Below are 8,679 nucleotides of genomic sequence, written 5' to 3'. Positions count from 1 at the left end.
GAGCATGAACAAATAAAACACTAATATATTTTTTTAGTCTCGGTCTAAGGTGTTTTTCTTAAGGTTTTTGTGGAGTGAGTCTTTTCTTCAACCGGTTTTCCTTTTGTATAAAGATGTTAACATGGCTTCACATTTATGGTCTGTAATGATTAAATTATTACAAATTTCTAAATGTTTTTGTTTGGAAGAGTCAAGATTGTATTTCACACTTGTAAATTCTGTGGATATTTTTGCTTTGTTTTTTTGATAAAAATATGATGTATTGTTTACCTGATGATTAAATGCATTATCAGGTTGTCATTTAAAAAAAAAAGTAAAACAAAAAATCCACAGAGCTTTAAAAAGTGTTGAATAAAATAGTTTTTCCTTTAAAAACAATCTTAATTGTGAACTACATTTTGCTCATGTACAGAGCGTTAATCGATAGGGTTATGTTTTGATGTTGTAGATCTTTGATTTGATTGAATACTTTATTAACAGGTTTGGGGGGGGGGGTATTTACTCATGACCCAAGAAAATGTGTCCACGACCCACCATTGAGTTTTGTGGACATTTTTGTTTTTTGATAACAAATATGATCTATATGTCATTTACCCAATTAAAAGCAGTATCAGGTTTTTATTAAAACAAAGTAAAACAATGTCCACAGAGCTTTAAAAAAGTGTTAAATAAAATAAAGTTCCTCTAAAAATGTCAATCTTAATTGTGAAACTTAATTACATGTTGCTCATGTACTTAATCCATAGGGTTAGGTTTTCATCTGCCGTAGTTGTAGATCTTTAATTAAATGTTCATTTTTGCTGTAGTTGTAGATCTTTGAAATGTGTAAATCAGTGGTTCTCAACCTTATTCTGGATCTGACCACTTAACATGGCAGCCGTGTTAAGTGGACAGATGGGTGGGCCTTTTCAGAGCATGCTTTAAAGACCAATCAATCCATTGGTACTAACTTAGTATAAATTATTTATTTAGTATAACTTTTTTATATTAAATCTTAATGTTTTTGCCAAATATTTAGGAGGAGAACCACTGGTTTAAATTTCAACTAAATGTAAGTTGTATGTTAAACAAATGATTCCCGTACTTTATGGAATTGCTTTTTTTTTAAATTTACTTTATGAAATTAGTTTGAGCTTGTAGATCTTCACTCTTGTAGATTTTCATTATTTTCTTTTCTTTATGGAATTTCTTATTTAGCATTTTCCTAAATTACATTATTTTGAATGTTTTTCTTTATTTTTGTGACATTGATCTTGTAGATCGGCTATTTTCACATTGTATAATGTTTTTTGGACATCAACAATATTCCAATGTCATATCTGCTCCATTCAGAACAAACCAATGTCATTTTCAAATGTATTTAATACATTACAATGTTCAATGAACCGTAATCCACAGGCCAATCACCTGCTGGAAGCTTTGATTGAATACTTTATTAACAGATTCGGGGGGGGGGGGGGGGGGGTTATTTACTCATGACCCAAGAAAATGTGTCCACGACCCAATATTGAGTCCCGAACCATAACTTGGGAAACAGTGGACCAGGGTCCATTTGTTGCCTTAAATGTATGAGGTTCTTTTGAAATATGAGAACTTTTTATTTCTGTAAATGTTTTATTTAAAAAAAAAATAGGAAACTAAAAGGAAATAGAGGAAGATTTATAGACTGAGATTAAGAAAATCTATTTTTGTTTTATTTGTTTCATGATCATAAAGTGATCCAAGTGCTCAAAGTGAAAAGTGCAGCAACACACATTTAGGTCATAGGACCATCGTCAGTGCTATATCATCAGATCTAATCATTTGCGGTTAAAGCTTCATTACGTCAATCCACATCACATAATGACCATAGTGTATGTCTGGTGTAGTGTAGTGTAGTGTAGTATGTGATGTGGATTTATGTCTCGTATCATTTTGCGTAATTTGATTTGCGTCTCGTCTTATCATTTCACGTCACTTATAAGTCATTTGCAGGTAAGTCTTCATCACGTCAGTCCACATCACATATGACCATAGGCGCTATATGTGATGTGGATTTATGTGTTGTCATTTGTGGGTAAAGCTTCATTATTCACAGCGGTCAGTAGGCGATGCACTGACGATGGTCCTTTGACCCAAACGTTTGCTGTTGCACTTTTCACTTTTAGCACTTGGAGCTCTTTATGAGCATAAAAAATTAAAACACTAATATATTTACTTAGTCTTTGTCTAAGGAGTTTTCCATAAGTTTTTTGTGGAGTGAGTCTTTTCTTCAACCGTTTCTTATTTTTTATAAAGATGTTAACATAGCTACCCATTTATGGTCTGTAAATGATTACATTATTACAATTTTCAAAAATATAAAATTGGTTGGAGGAGTCAAGATTTTATTTCACACTTGTAAGTTTTGTAAGGGTTAGGTTTTCATCTGCCGTAGTTGTAGATCTTTAATTAAATGTTCATTTCTGCTGTAGTTGTAGATCTTTGAAATGTGTAAATCAGTGGTTCTCAACCTTATTCTGGATCTGACCACTTAACATGGCAGCCGTGTTAAGTGGACAGATGGGTGGGCCTTTTCAGAGCATGCTTTAAAGACCAATCAATCCATTGGTACTAACTTAGTATAAATTATTTATTTAGTATAACTTTTTTTATATTAAATCTTAATGTTTTTGCCAAATATTTAGGAGGAGAACCACTGGTTTAAATTTCAACTAAATGTAAGTTGTATGTTAAACAAATGATTCCCCTACTTTATGGAATTGCTTTTCTTTTTTTAATTTACTTTATGAAATTAGTTTGAGCTTGTAGATCTTCACTCTTGTAGATTTTCATTATTTTCTTTTCTTTATGGAATTTCTTATTTAGCATTTTCTTAAATGACATTATTTTGAATGTTTTTCTTTATTTTTGTGACATTGATCTTGTAGATCGGCTATTTTCACTTTTTATAATGTTTTTTGGACATCAACAATATTCCAATATGTCATATCTAATCCATTCAGAACAAACCAATGTCATTTCAAATGTATTTAATACATTACAATGTTCAATGAACCGTAATCCACAGGCCAATAACCTGCTGGAAGCTTTGATTGAATACTTAATTAACAGGTTGGGGGGGGTTATTTACTCATGACCCAAGAAAATGTGTCCACGACCCATTATTGAGTCCCGACCCATAACTTGGGAAACAGTGGACAAGGGTCCATTTTGTTCCATGTTTCCTTAAATATATGAGGTTCCTTTGAAAAATAACGTTTTATTTCTGTACATTTCTTTCTTTTTTTTATTGTAGGAAACTAAAAGGAAAAAGAGGAATATTTACTGACTGTAGCTGGTCTCAAAAACAAACCAAAACTGGCAGAAAAAAAGACTCCCTCCACAAACTCCTTAGACGGAGACAAAGAAAAGCTATTTTTATTTTATTCGTTTCATGATCATAAAGTGCTCCAAGGGATCAAAGTGAAAAGTGCAGCAGCAAACATTTAGGTCATAGGACCATCGTCAGTGCTATATCATCAGATCTAATCATTTGCGGTTAAAGTTTCATTACGTCAGTCCACATCACATATGACCATAGTGTATGTCTGGTGTAGTGTAGTGTAGTGTAGTGTAGTATGTGATGTGGATTTAAGTCTCGTTTCATTTTGCGTAATTTGATTTGCGTCTCGTCTTATCATTTCACGTCACTTCAGTCATGTGCAGGTAAGTCTTCATCACGTCAGTCCACATCACATATGACCATAGGCGCTGTATGTGATGTGGATTTATGTGTTGTCTGCGGGTAAAGCTTCATTATTCACGGCGGTCAGTAGGCGAGGCACTGACGATGGTCCTTTGACCCAAAAGTTTGCTGCTGCACTTTTCACTTAGCTCTTGGAGCACTTTATGAGCATGAACAAATAAAATGCAAATATATTTTCTTAATCTCTGTCTAAGGAGTTTTCCTTAAAGTTTGTGTGGAGTGAAAACATGGCTACCTATTTATGGCCTGTTCATGAATTTTCCATGGCCAGACATTTGGGATCAATAAAAGTAGGAAAAAAGGCTGTTATTCTAGTCCGGACTTGTCCTTTAACATGGCAGCCTTGTTAAGTGGATAAACTAAATTGGTAAATGGATGAACTGTGACGGGATAGATGAGGGAGGTCAGCAAGAGTTTTTTTTGTGCAAATATTAATTTGAATATCTGTTAGTTTATTGTATCTTATCTGTATTTTGTTTTAGTTTTTCTCCTTTTTTATTGTTGTAATGTTAATTATTGACGTGTATTTTGGGTTATTGTTTTCCTGTTTTCTTCTTGGTCGTCATGACTTCATAGGCTTGTCAAAATTACATAATAGCATTAGTCTTGATGGATAATATCATTGGAAATTATGTAATATTTGCACAAAAAATATTTCAGTTGTAATGTATGTTTTGTTTTAACTTCCATTTACTGTATTTGAATGTGATGGTATTCTATGTATGTGTTTACCTTGTTTATTGTGAGTCACTCTGGACAAAGAGTATAGATGAATATCTACATTGAAAATTGTGAAGTGACTTTACTGTTGAAATGTAAATGAGTGAATGTTACCATGTGATTTGTAAATAACAACATAAAAACAAAGGCTCTGGTGTGGTTCTCCTGGTTTACCGGGATGGGGTTCAATTCCCTGCAGTGCCCTACTCATAGTGTTGTATTTACCATTTTATATGGTCTGTTTTATTTATGTTCATAGTGTTGCATTTACCCTTCATGGTTTTATTCTTTATGTTCATTGTGTTGTATTTACCCTTACATGGTTTGTTTTATTCTTTTTGTTCATTGTGTAGGGTTGGGATCCTTCATTATCATTATAATTGTTGATGACCAAATGGACCATTACAGGTCTGTAACTCTTTAGTGTACAAATGGAACCAAATGGACCCGTTATGGTGGTCCTTGAAACGTAAAAGTTTGAAGACCACTGGTATTGTAATGGTTTATCAGACGTGAAGTCCACACACCAGCTCTTAGTGTGATGGATACGGTTCCAAATGCTAACGCAGCTACAAGCTCTTAGCCTGTCTCAAAGTGGGGTCCGGGGACCCCCAGGGGTCCTTGGGGGGATTTCAGGGGGTTCCCAGCTAGAGTAGTTAAGGTAGCATCATAAACATTTTAACCACTTTATCCATTTACTAGAGTCTCGGGGGACTACGCCCCCCGAGACCCCAGCCGTTGCACGGGGCTTTGCGTTCGCTGGTGCCTACGTGTGTCTGTCTTTGTGTTTGTGTCGCTGTAGCACAGAGTGGGCATTAAGATGGGATGTATGCTCCTTTAAGGGAGGTGGATCGTGGGATTCTGTTGTTTGCAAAGAGGCGTTGTGAATATTGTCTCATTGCAGACTCACCTTATTGCCACCTGATCGTGTGAGTGAGTGTTGTGTGTACGTAGGGCGGAATAGCTTGCGGGGTTGTGTGCTTTTTTGTTTGCTACTGGGCCTTGCATAGGAATGGATATTTTGAAAAGATGTAACAGTGTAAGGAAGTGTCTTTTGTGTGAAGTGGTAGGCCTTGACAATTATGTAGTGCAAGCATAAATGACACATGGAAGAATGCAACAGATGTACCTCAATGGGGAAGAAGCAGATGTCCATGTTGTAAGGAAGTTGGCACGTCATCAGGTTCCAGAGATTGGCAACGCAGGGCCTGCAGAATGGGAGTGAAAGAGCAGCCAGGAATCAACCACACAATGTGACATGTTGAAGAGGGATTATGTGAAAGGAAAGGCAGTGATATGTGTGTGAAGTGTTAAGCAGCAGCACTATTAGTTATGCGGATTTATGAGAAAGGAATGTAACAATGCATGAACCTTGCCTCAAGGGGGACGAAGCAGTAGTCCAGGAAAGAAGCAGCAAGGCCGGCAGGTGACGCGGGTTGTCATGAGAGGCTCTGCAGAATGGCTGAATGGCAGCGGTGACTTTGATGACAGCGGTTGTGGTGCTGTGTGATAAGCAGAAGGGGGTTGTGACCTATGTGGTGCCAGAAGTTGTTGGAACAGTACGGGATAAAAGTGTATCCCTGTATCACAACGACTTTGGCAACCACCAATTGGTCAGCTCATCGTCACGTTGATTAGGGGGGAAAACTGTAGTAATAGTAGTGGATTGTTTGTTTGACGGGGGGCCACTGCAGGTGGTGGAGGACTGCTGTGAGATGGTCTGTGGAACGGGCACTGGTGTGCGGGCAAGGCAGTGAAATGTCTGTGAAGTGGTAATTTGCGTCATTGTCAGCAGCACTTATGTAGATGAATGAGAAATGGCACATGTGACAATGCAGCAGACGTACCTCTTTGTGAAGGAGCACTTGACCATGAAGGGAAGTTGCAACGGGCTGAGGTTACACAGATAGTCATCCATGACAGAGGCTGCAGAATGGGAGAAATGGAGAAGGCGGGAAGGAAGCACACAATGTGAGAGGTCCACCATGGATCATGTGACAGTGAAGACAGTGATTTGTGTTTGAAGCGGTAGGTATTGTCAATTATGTAGAGCAATTACAAATGGCACATGGAAGAATGCAAGACTTTTACCTCAATGTGGAAGAAGCACTTGTTTGAAAACCACATTTTCAGTGTGGTCTGTCTGGTGCGGTATGGCAAACGTCAGGGCTGCTGGGTCACCCGTCCTTGAACTGGTAACATAAAGCTGTCCGTGGCTGAAGACAGGGGACTGTAGCCAGACTCCCACTCTTCTGAGGGTCTGCCCTTGGGACTTGTTGATGGTGGTGGCAAAAGCAGTGCGGATCGGAAACTGTCGTCTGGCCCAGTCAAAAGGGAACTGTCCAGCTTCAGGAAGGAACTTGATGCGAGGGATCAAGACTTCCTGTTGTGTGGCTGCGATTGTGCACAGCAGGAGCTTGTTGTTGAGGGACCTCTGGAAGAAGAGTTTGGTGCCATTGCACAGTCCGTCTTTAGGGCTGATGTGGAGGAGTAGCATCAAGGGCATTCCAGGCTTGAGGGTGATGATGTGGCGGGGAAATCCACTGGGGCAGAGGGTGTTGAGATATTTGATGGTGAAGCGCATAACATCTTGGTAGTCCACCAGGGTGTCAGCACTGGTGAGCTTGGTAGCCATACCAGGTCTCCATGATGTCATTGATGGTGTCCACCTCTTTGTTGGTAGGGGCAAGCAGTGATCTGCCGTGCAGCCAGTCAGTGCGTGCGTAATTGGTTGGCAAGTCTGGAAACACTGTGTTGCAAAATTCTTTCATGGATGTGGCCTCTGCGACGTTGTTGCGATCTGTGTTAGGTTGAATGTGGAAACGCATGCTTTCAGGGATGGAGACAAAGTCGTTGGCATCATTTGCTGTGCCAAGGCTGAGGGTCCACGTGTCGAAGTCCTCCAGACGTGGGTCTCCACTGGCCTTGACGCGCATGTTTTCTGTGAGGGAGAAGACGGAGATTTTTTCCCAGAGTGTGGAATTGTTCAGGCAGCTGTCTATAATCTGGCCCTCATTGGCCCCTCGAATCACTGGGAGACACTGTCGGAAGTCACCTGCCAAGACAATAATTTTGCCACCAAATGGAGTGTTTGTCTTCTGGAGTAGGTCTTGCAGTGAGCGGTCAAGTGCCTCTAGCAGGTGGCGGTGCATCATGGTGGCTTCATCAATCAGCAGGAGGCGTGAGCGGCGTAGTAGTTTGGCCAGGCTGCTCTGTGCTGTGATGTTCAAGGTAGTGTTCTTTGTGAGGTGGAGAGGAGCTTTCAGGCGCGAATGGAGCGTTCTGCCGAGGTGAAGGAGTTGGGCTGCAATGCCAGTGGTGGCCATGGCAAGGGCAATGCAACCACCTGGTTCCAGACTCCGCACTGCATCTAGGAGGGCATTGAGCAGGAAGGTTTTACCGCAGCCTCCACGTGCAGATATGAAGACTTGTAGGCTTTGTTGTTGTGTGACAGCTGACATGACTGTGTCGTAAATCTGTTGTTGTGCTGTAGTGAACTTTGGTATCGTTGCCTCCACAGTGGCGGAGAGCTCGCGCACATCGTAGTTCATTTCTTCACGGATGAGGGCGTCTTCCATGTTGACCAGCCCATGGACAGTGGCCTTTTCAGCATCAGTCATTGGTTCCAGGAAAACGTTGTAGAGGTCCTGGTGATGTGACTGGAGTGAGGCTTGTAGATCCAGTCGGACCATGGTTTTCAGCTGGTCCTCAGTGAAGGAGAGATTCCTAAGCTGTGCTGTGCGCTTGAAATCATCAGTCCACTGTGACCAGTTGTCGTTGAACAGTGTTTTGGGGTCAGCTGGTTGGCAGAAGAGGAGGATGATTACGAATAAGAGACGAATCTGTGGGCACAGCTGTGTGATTGCAGCCTCAGTGAGGACAGTGGCCCACTCGTTGTCGTCATCCAATAGGCCAAGCTCCCTGCACACTTCCTTGTAGGTTTCCAGGGTCCTGCCATTGATGGAGTAGAGGTTGTCAAAACTTGTTTTCCCTCTGCAGTGGTCATGGTGGAGTAGCATTCTCAAGTAGAAGACGTCGCCTGCCACGGAGTTGACGGTGTGGACGCGACCAATGGTGACTGCCTTTTTTTTCCTGAGCTTCCATTTTTTGGTTTGTGGTAGGTAGGTGTATTTCTGAGGCATGTCAACATAGCGCGGCATGGTTGTAGGGTCGAAGTGTGGACCTGCGAGGGCTTTCTGTTTGTCATTGTTGTCGAAGAAAGCAGTCAACTC

This window comes from Gymnoscopelus microlampas (assembly GCF_963454915.1).
Source record: "Gymnoscopelus microlampas genome assembly, chromosome: 11".
NCBI classification, from domain to species: Eukaryota; Metazoa; Chordata; class Actinopteri; order Myctophiformes; family Myctophidae; genus Gymnoscopelus; species Gymnoscopelus microlampas.
This window is presented reverse-complemented; position numbering follows the sequence as displayed.